We start from the raw sequence: 23,472 nt of genomic DNA, 5'->3' as shown, positions 1-23,472 counted from the left end.
ATCCCACTAAAACAGGCTCAAATTTCACTGTATTATTTCAACCTAATAGTATGGAAATACATTGACTGCACTGGGCCTTTAAGGAAGGTTCTACCAGAGTTCACTCAGTGAAAGATACTCATGGACAGACCCCTGGGTTGGCTATGGATGGTGCTGGACARCTCTGTTTTGAGGTGGTGAAGATACCTAAGATAAAGAAAAGCCTGTGATGGGGATCTGCTGTGTTATTACATATTTTTTTTCAAACTCACTTATCTCATATAAACTCATATATCTGGAAAAAGTCAAGACAACACGTTAGTGATCCCACAGCTCCAGGGTGTACATTTCCCTGGGTAATGAGTGTGTTGGGCGGCAGGCAGCGGGGTTGTGCTCCGAGGATCATGTGCTCAGACAAAATGGATAAAGCACATTATTTGTCCTCAGCTCTGCTTTGTCCCGCTCCCCAGCCCATAGGAAACAGAATGCGATTGTATGCCTTTGAGATGACATTCCATCCCAGGACCCAGGCCAAATGCAACAGATATTGCGATTGTTTAGCAACTTCCCCCACAGGATGACTGGATTTTTTTTTTTTTTATAAGCAGGATTTTATGTTTATGGTATTTGGACTGCTATGCCTGTATATGTTCTGTATAGTAAACAAATGAACATCCATGCTTTGTTGAAATGACTCATTTTGTAACTAAAAAACATATTACCTAAGTTATTGATCCTGGGTTCCACCAGTGACATTCTTCAACCTGTGTGCTACCCCTTTAACTGTAATGAGAATTCAGGAGACATAGGTGAGCCACCTCCACCAGGCCATTAACTCTTTCCCTGCTTGACAAAAGGTTTATAGCTCCATGGGTCATTTCCATGTAAGAGGATGCCTAGCTACCCATCCACATCTTTTGCAAAACGGACGTTTCTTCTRCATGATGAGTSTACGATTTCTAGAATGCCAACATTGATTGGTTAGATTTGTTAGAGATGATCCAATCGCTGATTAGGAGGCAGATTAAGACTGAATGTATATACCGATCGATAGAGCTTGAGAGTTTCTATTGGTGTTGCATACTCTTTGAAAAATATACAAAACYATGGAAAGTAAGTAGGGTCATTTCCATCTAAAAGGACCCATGAGCACCATCATGTGAATCTCATAGGGGCATGTCAAATCTGGTTGCAAATGAAAGTTAAAGAGTCTATATTTTGAGAAATTAAGGCATATATACATTTTTTACCTTTTTCTATACTGAATACAAGGAATAAGCAAAGGATTTGATTTCTGGTCAAAGATATGGAGAAGGGGTCTTATAAAACATCTACCAGAAAAAGTCTTAAAAGGAATACAAAATACATCAAAACACAATATTGTTGGACTAAAGACCCCTGCCAACTAATATCAATACTTATTATTATTATTATTTGCCTTGTGTAGGTTTAAGAAACATTGCCCTGTGCCTTTAAATTCCATTACCAAAACCCCACATACAGTGCATTCGGAAAGTATTCAGACCTCTTGACTTTTTCCACATTTTGTTAAGTTACAGCATTATTCTAAAAGGTACTACATTTGATATTTTTTCTCATCAATCTACACAAATACCCCATAATGAAAAGCAAAAACAAGTTTTTAGATTTTTTCCCCCAAATGTATAAAAAAAAACGTATATTACATTTACATAAGTATTCAGACCCTTTACTCAGTACTTTGTTGAAGCACCTTTGGCAGCTATTATGGCCTTGAGTCTTCTTGGGTATGACGCTACAAGCTTGGCACACCTATATTTGGGGAGTTTCTCCCATTCTTCTCTGCAGATGCTCTCAAGCTCTGTCAGGTTGGATGGGGAGCGTCACTGCACAGCTATTTTCAGGTCTCTCCAGAGATGTTCGATCCAGTTCGTCCGGGCTCTGTTTGGGCCACTCAAGGACATTCAGAGACTTGTCCCGAAACCACTCCTGTGTTGTCTTGGTTGTGTGCTTAGGGTTGTTGTCCTGTTGGAAGGTGAACCTTCGCCATAGTCTGACGTCCTGAGCGCTCTGGAGCAGGTTTTCATCAAGGGATCTCTCTGTACTTTGCTCCYTTCATCTTTCCCTCGATCCTGACTAGTCTCCCAGTCCCTGCCACTGAAAAACATCCCCACAGCATGATGCTGCCACCACCATGCTTCAACGTAGGGATGGTGCCAGGTTTSCTCCAGACGTGACACTTGCCATTCAGGCCAAAGAGCTCAATKTTGGTTAAATCAGACTGGAGAATCTTGTTTCTCATGGTCTGAGAGGCCTTTAGGTGCCTTTTGGCAAACTCCAAGCAGGCTGTCATGTGCCTTTTACTGAGGAGTGTTTCCGTATAGCCACTCTACCATAAAGGCCTGATTGGTGGAYTGCTGCAGAGATTGTTATCCTTCTGGAAGGTTCTCCCATCTCAACAGAGGAACTCTGGAGCTCTGTCAGAGTGACCTCCCAGACCACGACCCTACGGACAGTTCCTTCGACCTCATGGCTTGGTTGTTGCTCATGCACTGTCAACTGTGGGATCTTGTACTGTAACCCAAATCATGTCCAATCAATTGCATTCACCACAGGTGGACTCCAATGAAGTTGTAAAAACATCTCAAGGTTGATCAATGGAAACAGGATGCGGAAACAGGATGCACTTGAGCTCAATTTCAAGTCTCATAACAAAGGGTCTGAATACTTATGTAAATAAAGAATTTCTATTTTTATGTTTTATAGATTTGCTAACATCGCTAAAAACCTGTTTTCGCTTCGTCATTATGGGCTATTGTGTGTAGATTGATGAGGAAAAAATGTAATACAATCCATTTTAGAATACGGCTCTAATGTAACAACATTTGGGAAAAGTTTACTTTCCGAATGTACTGTATATTTAAGATACTTTCACATTTCTCTCCCTTATGAGGAGGGAGAATAATGAAAGTTCACAGAAGTAACATGTAAAAATATCTATTTTGTTTATGAATTATTAAGTGATTAATACTCAAAATTCTGTTACGTAATTGGTAGCAGAATTTCAGAAAAATCTGTAACGGATTTACTGCAATTGACTTCTATGGGAAATCATAGTAGTCACAAACCACAGTTGGGTCACCTGCTTTGTCCTCCCTTCCACTGGCATATTGTTACGTTCAACCCATAACTGTTTTCTTTCTATTTCTGTTCTCTGGTGGTCAAAGTAAGTGTGAAAAAAGTCTGGACAACCCCTCCTCCTGAAAAGTAGTTGAAATTTGGTCAGTCCGCCCTGTCCTTGATTTCACTGTCCACAGACATTGTTTTTGGTCCGGTCCGGACCAGCCTTGATTTGTCCCAACAGAGATTTCCATGACGTCTTTCACAAGTGTAGAGAGCACAGTACAGTACAGTAGAGCAGAGTAGAGAACAGTACAGTACAGTACAGTAGAGCAGAGTAGAGAACAGTACAGTACAGTAGAGCAGAGTAGAGAACAGTACAGTAAAGTTTAAAAAAATTGAGCAGAGTATAGTTCAGTGCAGTACATTCCTGTATTTTACTGTACAGTAGAGTAGAATAGAGTAGAGTTCAGTACAGTACACAGTAGAGCACACTAGGGTTGAGTACACTACAGTGTACTGTATTATACTGTACTGAACTGTACTCTACTGTACTGTATTGTACTGAACTATGCTTTACTGTATTGTACTGCACTATACTGTACTGTACTGAACTCTACTGGCCTGTGCTGTACTGTACTGTACTCTACTGAGCTCTACTGTGCTGTACTGTAATGTCCAAACTCGTGAAACATAGACGTCTGATTGTTTCAGATTTGGTCTGGTCCGGACCAACCATATTATTCTACACACTTGTGTGTGTCGAATAATACCCACATATGCAGAGGATCTTGCATATTTCCACCTTTGTGTACTATTTAGGATACATCATCATGTAGAGAATTACATTCYTATCCATAATCATGCATTTATGTGTAGTACAGATCATGATGAAATTCCATAACAACAATTCTGTTGCTGAGTGGTAATCCACGTCACGTACTGTAGTTCAATCACCCCATTTTGTTTCTTCYAGATGTCCTGTCATAGCCGACACCCCACTCTTTCTGCAGACATCGTTGAATCTTATTTCAGAGTTTTTTAGAAAACGTGGTCACATAAAAAAAAATGAAGGGAGACTTATCAAACCGAAATTCTGTTATCAAACTTTACTTCTGCACAGTTCTTCCAGTAAATGTGTTTTTGTCAAATGTTATCTGTAAATTGTTCAAATTAGTCTTTGTGCATAGAGTTGTATGGTTTGTTAAACTTTGATTTCAGTGTTTTTTCTTTTGGCATACATTTTTAAGTAGAAAATCTGAGTCCGTTACCGTAGAATTGCTCCATGATAAACAGGCAGCCCAGTGTCAGCCGGAAGCCAAATGGAGAGGATGAAGTGAGCATTGTTTTAATCTGACAGAGTTATATGACCATCGCCTGTCAAGGCCAATCAAGCCAAAGCCTTCAGCAGAGCAGGGAAGAGTTGCGTGGGGAGTTATTGGAGGAGGGAAAGGCTGTGGGACAGTTTGATGTTTTTTTCTCATGCAGGTTGGTTGTTTTCCAGTTACAGTTTGAGTTCCTGAGCTAATCAGGTATCTCGGTGTTCTCCAGGAATATGATCCCTAAAGCAACCACCGCTCCACTCCCAGCCCAGATCTTAGTGAAGTATMGGGTCCTGCCTGACGGATGAGCTCTAACAAAATGTGGATTTGAAAACACTGCACTAAGTTCTGTTTAACTTGGCCCATTTATCTATGTCAATAATTTAGAGTCTCTCACTATCTGATTCTTTCTCAGAGATTAAAGGATGCCACTAAACTGTAACTACATTCTTTTTACAGCCTGAACCATTGTGAAATATTTCCTTTGTGTTTCAGCACGATGACAGACACTACCGTGTTGTAATATGTAAACCTACAGAACCTGGTTATAGGATTGGTTGATTTTTAAAGAACAAAGTATGATGGATTTGGAGAGCCAACTGAGAAAAGAGAGAGGAAGGTCATGTTGTGGCCTGTGATGTGAGACTGGCTAGACTTTCCAGAGTTGAGTTGAGTTGCCTCCTAGCCTTTTGTCTGATGTTTTCGGCACACTAGATTTCACCTGCTTGTGGGTGACATTTCTCCTCTCCTTCAACCTGCACTTCCCCGCATCACAGCTGCCAGGTGAGCGGAACGATGAGTGGTCCAGTGAGCTGGCAAAAAGTCAACCCGGTCCAGGTCACCTGTCCTCACCCAACTCCAGAGCCCCGGTCAGGAAGGCTCAGTGAGGATGAGTAATATCAGCCTGCAGCTACTGTTATGACTTCATACTTGTCTTTCATGATATACTTTTGGTATAAACTTTTGTTTTGTGTTTGATTTCCACGTCCATACAGTTTGCATGCCATGCACATGCAGTAGGAATTTGAAAGCAAAATATCTCACTCCAACAATGGCCCCACATTGGATGTGCTGATTTCATCTGAGCCCATGTTGCTCACTGGTTATAAGACACACTTTGCACAGTGTGTAATGTTATCCTGTCTTTTGAACAGGGTTTGTCCTGGTTGAGCTGACTTGTAGGTTAAGATCTTGAATCCATGTGACTTTACTCTGTTCTGTGCAACAGGAGTCATGCACTGTATATAGGAGTCTTGTCTATCAGCCATTTTGAATGAGTTGCTGTCGATTTTTTGTTGTTGTTGTTCCAAAAAGGTTCAATGCTATGTGTTGGGCCCTCTGCCAGCACTGTAACAACGATGCCTTGTCTATTATGCAAGAGATCACGCAGGTGCTCAGTGCCACAGACACGAGTCGATTCCCACTACTGATTTGTTGACTACCTCTCAAGCGCCCAGCTGAAATGGAAGGCTGTTTAAACTAAAGGCCTGCAGGCAGCTAGACCCCTCCGACGTGTCATCTTGTCAACAACACATGAACACATGTAAGTGGCAGAATGAGGCCCTGATAGGATGTTGGAGCTGTCAGTGGGCCTCTGGCTTTGGTGCTTTTTTATTAAGCTGTGTTGGCAGAAGGTTGGTGAGAGAGATTTGAAACGCAAAGTTTTAAACGCACGATAAATATTTGTGTTTGAAAATAGAGAATGTTTAGTGTGATCATGTTATTTTTTTTATAGTGTCGACTTTTTCCGCAGGCAATCAGGCGTCATGTAATTGGTTCGAAAATGACTTGACAGAGAGGACACAATGTGTTTTTTCTGATGGTGTTAATTCAGGTTTCCTTGATATTACGAAAGGTGTCCGACAAGGAACGATTTTAGGTCCTGTACTTTTTGCTGTCTTTATAAACAATGTTCGTCTATCTGCAAAAATTGMAACATACACCTGTATGCAGATGACACTGTTGTGTATACTATTGCCCCCACGGTTGACCAGGCTTTTTCGGAGCTTCAATCTGCCTTCATTGCTTTGCAGAAAGCCTTTGTTGAACTGAAATTAGTACTTAATCCAGGTAAAACCAAGTATGCGCCTAAATTCGGGTATGTTCAAAAACCTTCTTTCTGTTGTTTTTTTCACGTTTGAGGCATAGGATGTTAATTTACTGTACATCCCACCCACTCTTTTGCTAGTTTAATCCCTCCAGTCATTTCTAGACCCAAGCTCCCTACCTTTTTGCATGTTGTACAGCCCAACCAATAATTCTCATTAGAAGCAAGTCAAAGAAGTGGTAGATATGTTCTATGTGCGCTATTTCTATGCTTCCTGTTCTTAAGTTTTGTTTTTGTGTCTTTTACCTTTTATTTTACACCAGCTTCAAACAGCTTAAAATTCAATATTTTTGGTTATGGAAAATATATTTCACAGCGGTTTAGATGGTACACTGATTCTCTACACTTTACTTGTTTATTTTGTCACATAAACTGAACTTAGGCAATCCATTAGAACGGCAGAACCAGGAAAATGGCGGAGCGATTTCTGCATAGTGCATCTTTAAATAAAACATTTAAAACGATTGTAGTATGCAAACCATGTGATTAAAATGTGTTCCTACTTTCCTGAGCTAGTAAAACCTGAAACATGTAAAAACCTGGTCCACACATACTCTCCCAGGTTCTCTTACATGTATGGTACCAATGAGGTAGTGTTTATGGCTACTGAGTTTTCTTGACTTTATTTTCTAGTGTTGGAGGTAGCTTTATCTGCCACTGAAAAGAGCAATGCAGCTGTGAGGTGGCTGAGATCTCATGTTTGCTTGACATCCTCTGTCATGATTGTGCTTGATTGCTGATATGAGTATGACAGGGCCACGTAACATCCACTGCCAGGACGATTACACTCGGGCCGCCTGATGTTGACATTTTAGAGCGCTAACGAAGCTTCGTCAGCGAGGGGAGAGGTGGAGGGGCTAAATATAAGGCTGACTGAGTAAAGAAAATCCAAGGTTACAGCAGGGTTTCCCACGTTTTGAAAACATATCAGTTAACCGAGAGCTTAGTTATTTAGTTGGTTAGTTATTAGTTAATGAATGTTTCAATCATCACCTATAGGGAGAGTTTCTGTAGGCTGCTGTTAGAGATTTGATCATTGAATATTCATGCCTCCTGGCTTGTAATAAATCTGCTGAGGATGCATGCTTCTGTTGACATGCAAAGCAAGAGTACCACATAGCAGTCTTTTRTGTCTTCTTAAGAGTTGTGATGTGTGAATTGTAGGCATTGCCAAATGTGTGAGGACTTTTCTTTTTCCARGTAATTGACTGTAAACTAATATTCTAGATTTGATATTTACACATTTTAAAGGGTGAAGATGACCTACTTTTCTGTGAGCATGATTTAGCATGTGAAGAAGTGTTGGTAAAGGTCAGACAAGGGAAAATCCTCAAACAAAAAGGTGTAATGGGTTCGGACTCCAATTTTTTTTGCATAAAGCTTACTTCATTATTCKATTTTTWAAAATTATTTTCACRGCATCAGGGATAGCGTACACAAACGTTTCGGCTTTAAAGCCTTCTTCATTGTGTAGGTAAAATTTTATTTGAATTCAAAACAGCAATTGTAAAGAACAACGGATATGCAAAATCTGATAAGGACAGTGTTTTTGTATAACAGTCTAAATGTGGCTTYTAGGAAGGAGGTGAAATCTAATTCTTRGTTTAAACCGTGTGGAGATACAGAATTAAATGTATATATCCACATGGCTTCTCTGTGGAGTAATTTGTTGTCGTAATCACCTCCTCTACGTGGTGGATGATCTTTTTCAATCCCGATGCGACACCATTCATTAAAATAATTATTTTGTTCTATGAAGTGTCTTGCAACTGGCGAGGTGATATCTTGACGTCCAATAGTGGARTTATGTTCTRCAAGGCGTACTTTTAAGGCGCYGGATGTTTTTCCAATATAAATCTTATTTCAAGAACACTGTAACATATATAATGAATCTTCTGTTCATCTCTTCTGCCTTTGTGGTCTAAATTCTTCCTGCTTCTTCCTGTTTCCTGCTCAGCCTCTTATATTTGTGTTTGTGACAGCCAGGCCTCCAGTTTTCTCTTTCTCTCTCTGGGCTTCAGCAGCAGCTGGCTCTATTAATCCAAACAGGCCAGAGTCAATGAGGGAAAACAGTAAAATCAATATTCAACCGACCTCACAAAAGTGCAGGTTGCTCAGACATTTCTGCTCAAAGCAGAAGGACCACTTCTTAGGCCATTAGTGTCATAAGATCTGAGCGTTCCTCCTACAGATAAAGGTGCAATGTCTTTATTCCTGTGGTAACTAGTGATAAAGACAAGGGGCTGGCGTGAAGCCAGCGCAATTGTCAAATGCACGCTTGTTTGCAATTTCGACCTGTTAAAACCGYCGCTCTTCCCTTTTCAAACCCTAACGCCAGGATTGTCAATTTACTCACTTGCGCTGAGGTGTCAGGGGTGGCAATATCTGAGGTGTGTCCTTAAAAATGTGCGCCAAAGTGCCAATTTCAGGCAGAGCTGGTGTGGATATTTAAGACCAACTAAAAGTTGGTTTTAACGGTAACACGGTTAGTTGTGGCATGGATTTTGACAACGGAAGCGCAGCCTATCCAGCCATGACGTAAAGTGCCAAATGCACATTTGTGCCTATAAACATCGTTTTTAGAAACATAAAAAACGTTAAATTCAATTTGATTTGATTTGATTTGATTTAAAACCAAGCATAGCAATACCTTGTGCTGGGGACAATAAAAGGCCACTCTAAAATGTGCAGTTTTGTCACACAACACAATGCCACAGATGTCTCAAGTTTTGAGGGAGCATGCAGTTGGCATCCTGACTGTTGCCAGAGTATTGAATGTTAACTCCTCRACCATAAGCTGCCTACAACGTCGTTTTAGAGAATTTGTCAATACGTCCAACTTACCTCAGAACCACAGACAACATGTATGGCGTTTTGTGGGAGAGCTGTTTTCTATTGTCAACACTGTGAACAGTGCCACATGGTGGCGGTGGGATTATGGTATGGGCAGGCATAAGCTACAGACAATGAACACAATCATATTTTATTGATGGCAAATTGAATTCACAGAGGTACCGTGATGAGATCCRGAGGTCCACTGTTGTGCAATTCATCCACCACCATCACCTCATGTTTCAGCATGATAATGCACAGCCTGATGTTGCAAGGATCTGTACACAATTCCTGGAAGCTGACCATTTCCCAATTCTTCCATGGCCTGCATACTSACCAGACATGTCACCCATTGAGCATGTTTGGGATGCAGTGGATCAACGTGTACGACAGCATGTTCCAGTTCCTGCCAATATCCATCAACTTCGCACAGCCATTGAAGAAGAGTGGGACAACATTCCACAGGCCACAATCAACAGCCTGATCAACTCTATGCGAAGGAGATGTGTCGCGCTGCATGAGGCAAATGATGGTCACACCAGATACTGAATGGMTTTCTGATCCACGACACTACCAAATTTTAGAGGTATCTGTGACCAACATATGCATATCTGTATTCCCAGTCATGTGAAATCCATAGATTAGGGCCCAATGAATTTATTTCAATTGACTGTAAATTAACTGTAACTCAGTAAAATTTTGAAATTGTTTCATGTTACGTTTATATTTTTGTTCAGTATATAACTAGGCCACTCAGGAACATTCAATGTCATTCTTGGTAAGAAACTCCAGTGTAGATTTGGCCTTGTGTTTTAGGTTGTTGTCCTGCTGAAAGGTGAATTTGTCTCCCAGTGTGTGTTGGAAAGCAGACTGAACCAGGTTTTCCTCTAGGATTTTGCCTGTGCTTATAGCTGTATTCTGTTTCTTTTTATCCCCAAAAACTCCCTAGTCCTTGCAGATAAAAAGCATACCCATAACATGATGCAGCCACCACCATTCTTGAAAATATGAAGAATGTGTTGTGTAGGATTTGCCCCAAGCATAACACTTTCTATTCAGGACAGAAAGTTCATGTACATTTTTTTGTGTGTGTGTGTGTGGGGGGGGGGGGGGGCAGTATCACTTTAGAGACTCTAAACACACTCACAAGGCTACAGTATTTCTTGGCCAGCGTGAAGGACCGCCTCAGAACAACACTTTAATTAGATCAGCAAACTGTACCAGGCAGGGAACAGAGAGAGGGCCATAAGGATCTGACCAGCATTAAACCCTGCTTTCTTTTTTCAAACTGGGAGCTTAAATATGCTGCTTTTTATAGTGCTTCGATAGGACTGGAGGGAAAATCAACAGAAAATAATCTGGCGATTTTTTTGTTTGTTTGTATTAGGCAAAGTCATGGAAAATGCAAAGAACTATTTAGATGTTCAGCCCTTCTCCCTTGTAGGAATGTTGATTTTTGCCCCTTAGAGGAAAGTGTTCAGCCTTTTTAAGCATGTCCCATACAGTGCTTATCAGAGTTCTCCAAATGGATGATGTGCAGAAACCAGATACATATTTGGATGTCTGTAATGTACTTAGGACACTGTTCGGCATGTGATGTTTTCTGATGTCACTACTAATTTTACTGATAGAGGCAGAAGCACTCAGCTGCTTGGTGACTCTCCAAACTGTGGGTGGCTCAGAAATGCACTTATGCAAGTCACTGACCGAGCAGCAGGACAGAATAAACCTAGGAGAATCAGCGGTTTGGGGCTGTACGGACTATGCACACGTGCAATGGATTTGTATATTTGTTCGTCCAGGCCAAGAACCTATTAAGATATATTTTAGGAAGTTAGAGTGTTACAGTTCACAAATTTTTGAAAACAGCGGCAAGAGATGATAAAATCTTTATATCGTATTCTTGATAAGTGGTTTTTGTTTAGCCCAGATGTAATAATTTTCAACAGCATACAACCGATATGATTGTATTAGGCTACAGATGTAACTTGACCTCAGAGAAGTTAAAAGAGGTTGTGTATGGTAGGGTAATGTATGTTTATCCAAACCAGCTCTGATTCAGAGTTTGTTTAGGGGGATGATGCGCTTCAGGATAGGGGAGGTTTGTCGTTTTAACCTTCAGAGTTTTTGGGCACACCACAAAAATGCACCAGCAGCTCAGTTTGGCTCAGCACGGAACCTCAAGGTTATGCAGCGTTTGATGTGTTCTTTGGAGTAGTTGAAAGTCCTTTATACCTTCCCCAGACAGCTAAACATTGTTCTGAACCTGCTCTTTTCTGCATTTTGAAATTTAGCCACTGCTAAAATGTTGGATTTTTTACATAAATGCGCTTTGATGGCACTGGGCTGGATCTCACTCTTTGTCGAGTCAATGGCTTATCCAGCTAGCAGCATGTGCAGGTGTTTGAATGGAGAATACACCTCATGGCAGAGAAAGGTGCTGACCCATGGAACAATATTATGAGAGACTGCAAGGCTGCACTGTCCGGAACTGCTGGCTAATGTTATCCTCTTCAAACAGTCTCAGCGTACTCCTCTTCTCTGTGGGAAGAATGCCTGTGATAGCCGACTGGTGAGACTGGGGCTAAATAGAAGGCTTTGGGTCTAGGTGCTGTCAGGTTATTGATAGGTCTTATTGCTGTGTTATACACTCAGTGGCCAGTTTATTAGTTACACCATGCAGTTCACGAAAAGGGTTAGATCCTACAGATAGTGAGTCATGTGGCCGTAGCTTGCTATATAAAGCAGGGAGACAGGCATCGAGGCATTCCGTTACTGTTTGATTGAATGTTAGAATGGGCGAAACGAGTGACCTACTGTATGTTTGTCGGTGTCAGGCGAGCTGGTTGCAGTATCTTAGAAATGGCTGTTCTCCTGGGCTTTTCACGCACGACCGTGTCTAGGGTTTTGCTTTTTAGCAGTGGCAAGAAAAAGTTTCTGAACCCTTTGAAATTACCTGGATTTCTTCATAAGATGTGATCTGATCTTCACAACAATAGACAGACACTAATGACACACAAATTATTGTATTTTGTCTATATTGAATACATCATTTAAACTTTCCCAGTGTAGGTTGGAAAAAGTATGTGAACCCCTAGGCTAATGACTTCTCCAAAAGCTAATTGGAGGCAGGAGTCAGCTAACCTTGAGTCCAATCAATGAGACGAGATTGAACATGTTGGTTAGAGCTGCCCTGTCCTATAAAAAACACTCACAAAATTTTGAGTTTGCTATTCACAAGAAGCATTGCCTGATGTGAACCATGCCTTGAACAAAATAGATCTTAAAATACCTAAGATGAAGAATTGTTGACTTGCYTAAAGCTGGAAATGTTTACAAAAGTATCTCTAAAAGCTTTGATGTTCATCAGTCCACGGTAAGAGAAATGGTCTATAAATGGAGAAAGTACTGTTGCTACTCTCCCTAGGAGTGGCCGTTCTGCAAAGATGACTGCAAGAGCACAGCGCAGAATGCTCAATGAGGTTAAGAAGAATCCTAGAGTGTCAGCTAAAGACTTACAGAAATCTCTGGAACATGCTAACATCTCTGTTAGCGAGTCTACGATACATAAAACACTAAACAAGAATGGTGTTCATGGGAGGACACCACTGAAGAAGCCACTGCTGTCCAAAAAATACATTGCTGCATGTCTGAAGTTCACAAAAGAGCACCTGGATGTTCCAAAGCGCTACTGGCAAAATATTCTGTGGACAGATGAAACTAAAGTTGAGTTGTTTGGAAGGAACACACAACACTATGCGTGGAGAAAAAAAGGCACAGCATACTAACATCAAAACCTCATCCCCACTGTAAAGTATGGTGGAGGGAGCATTATGGTTTGGGGCTGCTTTACTGCCTCAGGGCCTGGAAAGCTTGCTATCATCGACAAAAAAATTAATTCCCAAGTTTATCAAGACATTTTGCAGGAGAATGTAAGGCTATCTGTCCGCCAATTGAAGCTCAACAGAAGTTAGGTGATGCAACAAGACAACGACAAAAAACACAGAAGTAAATCAACAACAAAATGGCTTCAACAGAAGAAAATACGCCTTCTGGAGTGGCCCAGTCAGTCCTGACCTCAACCTGATTGAGATGCTGTGGCAMGACCTCAAGAGAGCGGTTCACACCAGACCTCAAGAATTTTGCTGAACTGATACAGTTTTGTAAAGAGGAATGGACCAAAATTCCTCCTGACCGTTGTGCAGGTCTGATCCGTAACCACAGAAAATGTTTGGTTGAGGTTATTGCTGCATAAAGGAGGGTCAACCAGTCATTAAATCCAAGGATTCACAAACAATTATACTTTTTCATGTCTTTGTTGAACACACACTGTGTAAAACTTTTTCCACCCTGCACTGTGAATGTTTACACAGTGTGTTCAACAAAGACATGAAAAAGTGTAATTGTTTGTGTGTTATTAGTTTAAGCAGACTGTGCTTGTCTATTGTTGTGACTTAGATGAAGATCAGATCAAATTTTATGACATATTTATGCAGAAATACAGGTCATTCGAAAGGGTTCACATACTTTTTCTTGCCACTGTATCTGTTTGGGCTTATTGCTGTCAATTTGCAGTGTACAAATGATTTTTAATTATGTTCTGGCCCCCCGACCATTCACTCAAGAAAGAATCGGCCCGTGGCTGAATCTAGTTGATGATCCCTGCCAAAGACTGTTCTCTCTGCTACCTCACGGCAAGTAGTACCAGTGCGACAAGTCTGGAACCAACAGGACCCCGAACAGCTTCTACCCCCAAGCCATAAAGCTGCTGAACAAGACGGCTCAATAGCTAATCATATAATCATATGGCTACCCAGACTACCTGCATTGACCCTGTTTTGCACTAACTCTCAAGGACTGACTCTATCCACACACGCTGGACTCTACCCACACACTCACATACTTACACTGACACCCCAACACACACACACACACACTTTCAGACTCACCACATTTGCTGCTGCTACTGTATATTATCTATCCTGTTGCTTAGTCACTTCACCCCTACCTACAGTTGAAGTCAGAAGTTTACATGCACCATAGCCAAATACATTTAAACTCAATTTTTCACAATTCCTGACATTTAATCCTAGTAAAAATTCTTAGGTCAGTTAGTTAAGATCACCACTTTATTTTAAGAATGTGAAATGTCAGAATAATAGTAGAGAGAATGATTTATTTCAGCTTTTATTTCTTTCATCACATTCCCAGTGGGTCAGAAGTTGACATACACTCAATTAGTATTTGGTAGCATTGCCTTTAAATTGTTCAACTTGGATCAAACATTTTGGGTAGCCTTCCACAAGCTTCCCACAATAAGTTTGGTGAATTTTGGCCCATTCCTCATGACAGAGCTGGTGTAACTGAGTCAGGTTTGTGGGCCTCCTTGCTCGCACACGCTTTTTTAGTTCTGCCCACAAATTTTCTATGGGATTGAGGTCAGGTCTTTGTGATGGCCACTCCAATACCTTGACTTTGCTGTCCTTAAGCCAATTTGTCACAGCTTTGGAAGTATGCTTGGGGTCATTGTCCATTTGGAGACCCATTTGCYWCCAAGCTTTAACCTCCTGACTGATGTCTTGAGATGTTGTGTCAATATATCCACATAATTTTACTTCCTCATGATGCCATCTATTTTGTGAAGTGCACCAGTCCCTCCTGCAGCAAAGCACCCCCACAACATGATGCTGCCACCCCCGTGCTTCACGGTTGGGATGGTGTTCTTCGGCTTGCAAGTGTCACCCTTTTTCCTCCAAACATAACGATGGTCATTATGGCCAAAGAGTTATATTGTTGTTTCATCAGACCAGAGGACATTTCTCCTAAAAGTACAATCTTTGTCCCCATGTGCAGTTGCACAACCAGTAAGTCATGGCTTTTTATGGCCGTTTTGGAGCAGTGGCTTCTTCAATACGAGCAGCCTTTCAGGTTTGTCGATATAGGACTCATTTTACTGTGGATATAGATACTTGTACCTGTTTCCTCCAGCATCTCACAAGGTCCTTTGCTGTTGTTCTGGGATTGATTTGTACTTTTCGCACCAAAGTACGTTAATCTCTAGGAGACAGGAGACGCGTCTCCTTCCTGAGCGGTATGACGGGGTATGACGGCTGCGTGTTCCATGGTGTTTATACTTGCGTACTATGTTTGTACAGATGAACTGGTACCTTCAGGCATTTGGAAATTGCTCCCAAGGATGAACCAGACTTGTGGAGGTCTCCAATTGGAGGTCTCCAAGGTCTTGCTGATTTCTATAGATTTTCCCATGATGTCAAGCAAAGAGGCACTGAGTTTGAAGGTAGACCTTGAAATACATCCACAAGGTACACCTCCAATTGACTCAAATGATGTCAATTAGCCTTTTAGAAGCATCTAAAGCCATGACATAATTTTCTTGGAATTTTCAAGCTGTTTAAGGCACAGTCAATTTAGTGTATGTAAACTTCTGACCCACTGGAATTGTGATACAGCGAATTATATGTGAAATAATTTGTCTGTAAACAATTGTTGAAAATTTACTTGTGTCATGCACGAAGTAGATGTCCTAACCGACTTGCCAAAACTATAGTTTGTTAACAAGAAATTTGTGGAGTGGTTGAAAAATGAGTTTTAATGACTCCAACCTAAGTGTATGTAAACTTCCGACTTCAACTGTATATACAGTGGGGAGAACAAGTATTTGATACACTGCCGATTTTGCAGGTTTTCCTACTTACAAAACATGTAGAGGTCTGTAATCCAGAAAATTAATTTGCATTTTATTGCATGACATAAGTATTTGATACATCAGAAAAGCAGAACTTAATATTTGGTACAGAAACCTTTTTTTGCAATTACAGAGATCATACGTTTCCTGTAGTTCTTGACCAGGTTTGCACACACTGCAGCAGGGATTTTAGCCCACTCCTCCATACAGACCTTCTCCAGATCCTTCAGGTTTCGGGGCTGTCGCTGGGCACTACGGACTTTCAGCTCCCTCCAAAGATTTTCTATTGGGTTCAGGTCTGGAGATCTGACTATTCAACCTTTTTTTTTGTCCTCCATCCACTTTCATGGGATTTCCTCAGCATTCTATTCACTGTAGAAACAGAGGTAGCTATTCAAAATGGTCTAGCTTCTTGGCCAGTTAAGCTACAAGACCAATTTTAAAACCTTCATGCTATCCTAACTTCAATAATCTATAAATATAAGCATTTGCTTATATTAGCATAATAAAAACACTAACAATAACTCTTGAACTGTTCAAACTAGAGTCACCAAACCAGATGTCATATGTTTACGTTATCCTAACTTCAAATTCTTTACAACTGTTATCAACTATAGCTATATACAGTGCCTTCGGAAAGTTCAGACCCCTTGACGCTTTCCACATTTTGTTAGGTTACAGCTTTATTCTAAAATTGAAAAAATATTTTTTCCCCCTCAAATCCAGACACAATACCCCATAACATCAAAGCAAAAACAGGTTTTTAGACATTTTTGCTAATTTATATTTGAAAAAAGGAAATATTACATTTACATAATTATTCAGACGCTTTATTCAGTACTTTGTTGATGCACCTTTGGCAGCGATTATAGCCTCAAGTCTTCTTGGGTACAATCTTGTCACAACTATTTGGGGAGTTTCTCCCATTCTTCTCTGCAGATTCTCTGTCAGGTTGGATTGGGAGCGTTGCTGCACAGCTATTTTCTGGTTTCTCCAGAGATGTTCGATCGGGTTCAAGTCCGGGCTCTGGCTGAGCCACTCAAGGACATTCAGAGACTTGTCCCGAAGCCACTCCTGCGTTGTCTTGGCTGTGTGCTTATGGTTTATGTCCTGTTGGAAGGTGAACCTTCGCCCCCAGTCGGAGGTCCTGAGCGCTCTGGAGCAGGTTTCATCAAGGATCTCTCTGTACTTTTCTCCGTTCATCTTTCCCTCGATCCTGACWAGTCTCCCAGTCCCTGCCGCTGAAAACCACCCCCACAGCATGATGATGCCACGACCATGCTTCACCGTAGGGATGGTGCCAGGTTTCCTCCAGACGTGACGCTTGGCATTCAGGCCAAATAGTTTAATCTTGGTTTCATCAGATCTTGTTACTCATGGTCTGAGAGTATTTAGGTGCCTTTTGGCAAACTCCAAGCAGGCTGTCATGTACCTTTTACTGAGGAGTGGCTTTCGTCTGGCCACTCTACCATAAAAGCCTGATTGGTGGAGTGCTACAGAGATGGTTGTCCTTCTGGAAGGTTCTCCCATATCCACCCTTATGTAGACCTAGAGGGTGCTAATTTAGAAAACTCACAAAAGCTCTGACGAAAGCTGTGAGGCCGATACGTAAAGCTGATTAAAGAGCAGTGATACTATCAAGAGCAGTGTACGGGTTTCTTCTTTTTTCAAATTTTATTCAACTGTTACCATGCACCTGCAAAAAAGATTGCTTGGATGTGCGAGTTCCTTTTGAATTTTGAAGGACAAATGAAATTAAATGCGAACAAGCATTGCTTCATGTAGACACAAGAAAAACTAGACTTCCATTCTAATTTGAAGCGCATTATGCTTTTGACGCCGTTGACACTCGCAGCACGTCTGTTTTCTGTCATTCACTACCGTGTATTCTATTTCCAGCAAGTACACGCTTGTTCGCACGTTCGCATTTCGTTTGTCTTGGCCTTTAATCTACACCTGTTGTTTATGAAGCATGTGACAAATAAAATGTCATTTGATTTCATTTAAGCTCTACCAAGGTCGTGTCTTCAAGACATACATTAGATTGTACAGTAGCAGACAGTAGACCAGGGGTACTCAAGTACTTTTTGAGAAAGTTCGGTAACACAAATTTCCTAGGTGGCAGAGGTCCGATGGATAATATTTTTTATCGGCGTAGTAACAAACCCCCAACTCGCAACCCCAAACTGTTCACACCCATCTTGTTGGTAGAGAGAACATTTTGCAGTTTTAAAGGTAATTTCCTGCAATTCTACAACTTTTGCATGGGGCAGAGATTTTTTTGTTGCTATTTTAAAGCGCATTTTCTGCAATTCTATGCATTTTTCCATGTCGTATGCACGTTTATACGGTACCAGGGGTCGAAGCCCAACTGAGTAAAAACAACAGGCCATGATTACTTTAAGACATGAAGGTCAGTCAWTCCGGAAAATTTCAAGAATTTTGAAAGTTTCTTCAAGTGCAGACGCAAAAACCATCAAGCGCTATGATGAAACTGGCTCTCATGAGGACCGCCACAGGAAAGCAAGACCAAGAGTTGCCTCTGCTGCAGAGCATAAGTTCATTAGAGTTACCAGCATCAGAAATCGGCATTTAACTGCTCCTCAGATTGCACCTCACAGAGCTCAAGTAACAGACACATCTCAACATCAACTGTTCAGAGGAGACTGTGTGAATCAGGCCTGCATGGTGAAATTGCTGAAAAGAAACCACTACTAAAGGACAGCAATAAGAAGAGACTTGCTTGGGCCAAAAAACACAAGCAATGGACATTAGACCGGTGGAAATCTGTCCTTTGGTTTCTTTGTGAGATGCAGAGTAGGTGAACGGATGATCTCTGAATGTGTGGTTTCCAATGGTGAAGCATGGAGGAGGAGGTGTGGTGGTGTGGGAGAGCTTTTCTGGTGACACTGTCTGTGATTTATTTAGAATTCAAGGCACACTTAACCAACATGGCTACCACAGCATTCTACAGCAATACGCCATTCCATCTGGTTTTCACTTAGTGGGACTATCATTTGTTTTTCAACAGAACAATGACCCAACACACCTCCAGGCTGTGTAAGGGCTATTTGACCAAGAAGGAGAGTGATGGAGTGCTGCATCAGATGACCTAGCCTCCACAATTACCCGACCTCAACCAAATTGAGATGGTTTTGGGATGAGTTGGACCGCAGAGTGATGGTAAAGCAGCCAACAAGTACTCAGCATATGTGGGAACTTCTTCAAGACTGTTGGAAAAGCATTCCAGGTGAAGCTGGTTGAGAGAATGCCAAGAGTGTGCAAAGCTGTCATCAAGGCAAAGGGTGTGTCACGTTCTGACCTTAGTTCCTTTTTTATGTCTTTATTTTGGTTTGGTCAGGGCGTGAGTTTGGGTGGGCATTCTATGTTCTATTTTCTATGTTTTGTTCTATGTGTTGTATTTCTGTCTTTGGCCTAGTATGGTTCCCAATCAGAGGCAGCTGTCAATCGTTGTCTCTGATTGAGAATCATACTTAGGTAGCCTGTTCCACCTGTGTTTGTGGGTAGTTATTTCCTGTTTTGTGTTTGTTTCACCATTCAGGACTGTTTTGGTTTTCTTTGTCATTCACTTTGTTATTTTTGTATTTTTTGGTGTTCTGTTATATTAAAGTAACATGGACACTTACCACGCTGCATTTTGGTCCGATCCTTCTTACTCCTCATCAGAAGAAGAAGAAAACCGTTACAGGGTGGCTACTTTGAAGTATCTAAAATATATTTGATTTGTTTAACAATTTTTTGGTTACTACATGATTCAATATGTGTTATTTCATAGTTTTGATGTATTCACTATTTTTCTACAATGTAGAAAATAGTAAAAAAATAAAAACCCTTGAATGAGTAGGTGTGTCCAAACTTTTGACTGATACTGTATATATGTTTATTTGTATTTTTTTTCGGGACCCGCGGACCCTTTTGACCCCGTGTCTGCTGCCCACTGTGCCAGTTGAATATAGGGGCAGTAGACTGCATTATTCTCTCTGGCCTGTCCATTAGTGGTTTGCAGTACCAGGGAGCCCTGATGTCCTCATGGCCTTTAACTGCAGGCTTTAATTTGGTTTGTATAATCAGGCCAGTTATTAGAATTCTACTGTCTGCTGCCCACTGTGCTGCTGTTACACAGAGGAGCTGTCACTACAGAGGCTCTGAATAAATGGAGCCATCACCCTCAGCCGTGTCCAGCTAAATCTGAACAGCCACATAATTAACACTGTTGACGCCTGGCTCCTTTCAACGAGCTGCCTGCTTCTCCCTGCCTTCCTGTCCGACGTCTACAGTTGCCTTTTGTCTCAGAGGCCTATGTCTGTGTTTCGCCAACGCCTCACAGTCAATGGTCACATCTATACTTTTTCCAGAGAAGATTTCTTGAATAATAATAGATATGTTTCCATTCTGTCATATGATAGTATGGATTTAGTTTGTGGGAATGAAATACTTAAGTATTTAAAGCCCTGTTCAAGATATTTCTATTGACTTTGATAATTGGAACTCATCATAGGTTGATGTGTGAGACAGATGTATTTCTTGGCACAACAATCAAATTATCAGTCACGCTTTACTCGGATCCCTTTTGAACTGTGTTGAAAACAAACCTGGTACTTTTCAGCAGTGGAGGCAAGGGTGGGGGTGGAGGGGTTGCATTGCTAACAGAGTTAGCGCAATGATATGCTAGCTGTTCCCATAGACTTCCAGTCATTGAGCCAACGCCTATCCATTTAAAAGCGTGTCTCGGTAGAAATATACAGTTGAAGTTGGAAGTTTACATACACTTATGATGGAGTCATTAAAACTTGTTTTTCAAGCACTCCACAAATTTCTTGTTATCAAACTATAGTTTTGGCAAGTCAGTTAGGACATCTACTTTGTGCATGACACAAGTAATACCAACATGTTTCAAGCACACCACCATAGTCCCTGTGCCCAAGAACACAAAGGCAACCTGCCTAAATGACTACAGACCCATAGCACTCACGTCCGTAGCCATGAAGTGCTTTGAAAGGTTGGTAATGGCTCACATCAACACCATTATCCCAGAAACCATAGACCCACTTCAATTTGCATACCGCCCAAACAGATCGACAGATGATGCAATCTCTATTGCACTCCACACTGCCCTTTCCCACCTGGACAAAAGGAACACTTATGTGAGAATGCTATTCATTGACTACAGCTCAGRGTTCAACACKATAGTYCCCTCAAAGCTCATCACTAAGCTAAGGATCCTGGGACTAAACACCTCCCTCTGCAACTGGATCCTGGACTTCCTGACGGGCCACCCCCAGGTGGTAAGGGTAGGTAGCAACACATCTGCCACGCTGATCCTCAACACTGGAGCTCCGCAGGGGTGCGTGCTCAGTCCCCTCCTGTACTCCCTGTTKACCCACYACTGCATGGCCAGGCACGACTCCAACACCATCATTAAGTTTGCAYACGACACAACAGTGGTAGGCCTGATCACCGACAACYACGAGACAGCCTATAGGGAGGAGGTCAGAGACRTGYCCYGGTGGTGCCAGAATAACAACCTKTCCCTCAACGTAACCAAGACTAAGGAGATMATTGTGGACTACAGGAAAAGGAGGACAGAGTACGCCCCCATTCTCATCGACYGGGCTGTAGTGGAGCAGGTTGAGAGCTTCAAGTTCCTTGGTGTCCACATCAACAACAAACTAGAATGGTCCAAACACACCAAGACAGTCGTGAAGAGGGCACGACAAAGCCTATTCCCCCTCAGGAAACTAAAAAGATTTGGCATGGGTCCTGAGATCCTCAAAAGGTTCTACAGCTGCAACATCGAGAGCATCCTGACTGGTTGCATCACTGCCTGGTACGGCAATTGCTCTACCTCTGACCGCAAAGCACTACATAGGGTAGTGCGTACGGGCCAGCATGTCACTGGGGCTAAGCTGCCTGCCATCCAGGACCTCTACACCAGGCGGTGTTGGAGAAATTTTCAAAGACCCCAGCCACCCCAGTCATAGACTGTTCTCTCTACTACCGCATGGCAAGCGATACCGGAGTGCCAAGTCTAGGACAAAAAGGCTTCTCAACAGTTTTTACCCCCAAGCCATAAGACTCCTGAACAGGTAATCAAATGGCTGCCCGGACTATTTGCATTGTGCCCCCCCCAACCCCTCTTTTTACACTGCTGCTACACTCTGTTTATCATATATGTCTTCTCACTTTAACTATACATTGATGTACATACTACCTCAATTGGGCCGACCAACCAGTGCTCCCGAACATTGGCTAACCGGGCTATCTGCATTGTGTCCCACCCACCACCCGCCAACCCCTCTTTTACGCTACTGCTACTCTCTGTTCATCATATATGCATAGTCACTTTAACCATATCTACATGTACATACTGCCTCAAACAGCCTGACTAACCAGTGTCTGTATGTAGCCTCGCTACTTTTATAGCCTCGCTACTGTATATAGTCTGTCTTTTTACTGTTGTTTTATTTCTTTACCTACCTATTGTTCACCTAATACCTTTTTTGCACTATTGGTTAGAGCCTGTAAGTAAGCATTTCACTGTAAGGTCAACACCTGTTGTATTCGGCGCACATGACAAATACACTTTGATTTGATTTGATTTTCCAACAATTGTGTACTGACTGATTATTTCACTTATAATTCACTGTATCACCATTCCAGTGGGTCAGAAGTTTACATACACTAAATTGACTGTGCCTTTAAACAGCTTGGAAAATTCCAGAAAATTATGTAATGGCTTTAGAAGCTTCTGATAGGTTAATTGACATCATTTGAGTCAATTGGAGGTGTACATGTGGATATATTTCAAGGCCTACCTTCAAATTCTGTGCCTCTTTGCTTGACATCATGGGAAAATCTAAATAAATCAGCCAAGAACTCAAAAAATATTGTAGACCTCCACAAGTCTGGTTCATCCTTGGGAGCAGTTTCCAAACGCCTGAAGGTACCACGTTCATATGTACAAACAATAGTACGCAAGTATAAACACCATGGGACCATGCAGCCATCATACCGCTCAGGAAGGAGACGTGTTCTGTCTCCTAGAGATGAACATACTTTGGTGCGAAAAGTGCAAATCAATCCCAGAACAACAGCAAAGGACCTTGTGAAGATAATGGAGGAAACAGGTACAAAAGTATCTATATCCACAGTAAAACGAGTCCTATATCGACATAACCTGAAAGGCCGCTCAGTAATGAAGAAGACACTGCTCCAAAACCGCCATAAAAAAGCCAGACTACGGTTTGCAACTGCACATGGGGACAAAGATCTACTTTTTGGAGAAATGTCCTCTGGTCTGATTAAACAAAAATAGAACTCTTTGGCCATAATGACCATCGTTATGTTTGGAGGAAAAGGGAGAGGCTTACTAGCCGAAGAACACCATCCCAACCGTGAAGCACGGG

At 41.6% G+C, this 23,472-nt stretch overlaps 1 protein-coding gene across 2 annotated transcripts in view; it reads left to right on the top strand.

Annotated features, from left to right (window-relative positions):
- The window catches only part of LOC111952117 (liprin-beta-2), a 131,665-nt gene that overhangs the window by 4,843 nt on the left and 103,350 nt on the right, over positions 1 to 23,472 (top strand). Inside the window, exon 1 of one of the 2 annotated variants that reach the window (XM_070435289.1) lies at positions 5,877 to 5,943. The exons of the other annotated variant lie outside the window; for it this stretch is intronic. The gene's annotated coding sequence lies outside the window, so the exon portion shown is untranslated. Of the gene's footprint in view, positions 1 to 5,876; positions 5,944 to 23,472 lie in introns of those variants that run through there. 2 annotated transcript variants of the gene reach the window in all.

Source organism: Salvelinus sp. IW2-2015, linkage group LG26 (assembly GCF_002910315.2).
Source record: "Salvelinus sp. IW2-2015 linkage group LG26, ASM291031v2, whole genome shotgun sequence".
Taxonomy (NCBI): domain Eukaryota; kingdom Metazoa; phylum Chordata; class Actinopteri; order Salmoniformes; family Salmonidae; genus Salvelinus; species Salvelinus sp. IW2-2015.
Note: the sequence above shows the minus strand (reverse complement) of the source record. Positions and strands in the feature narration are given on the sequence as shown.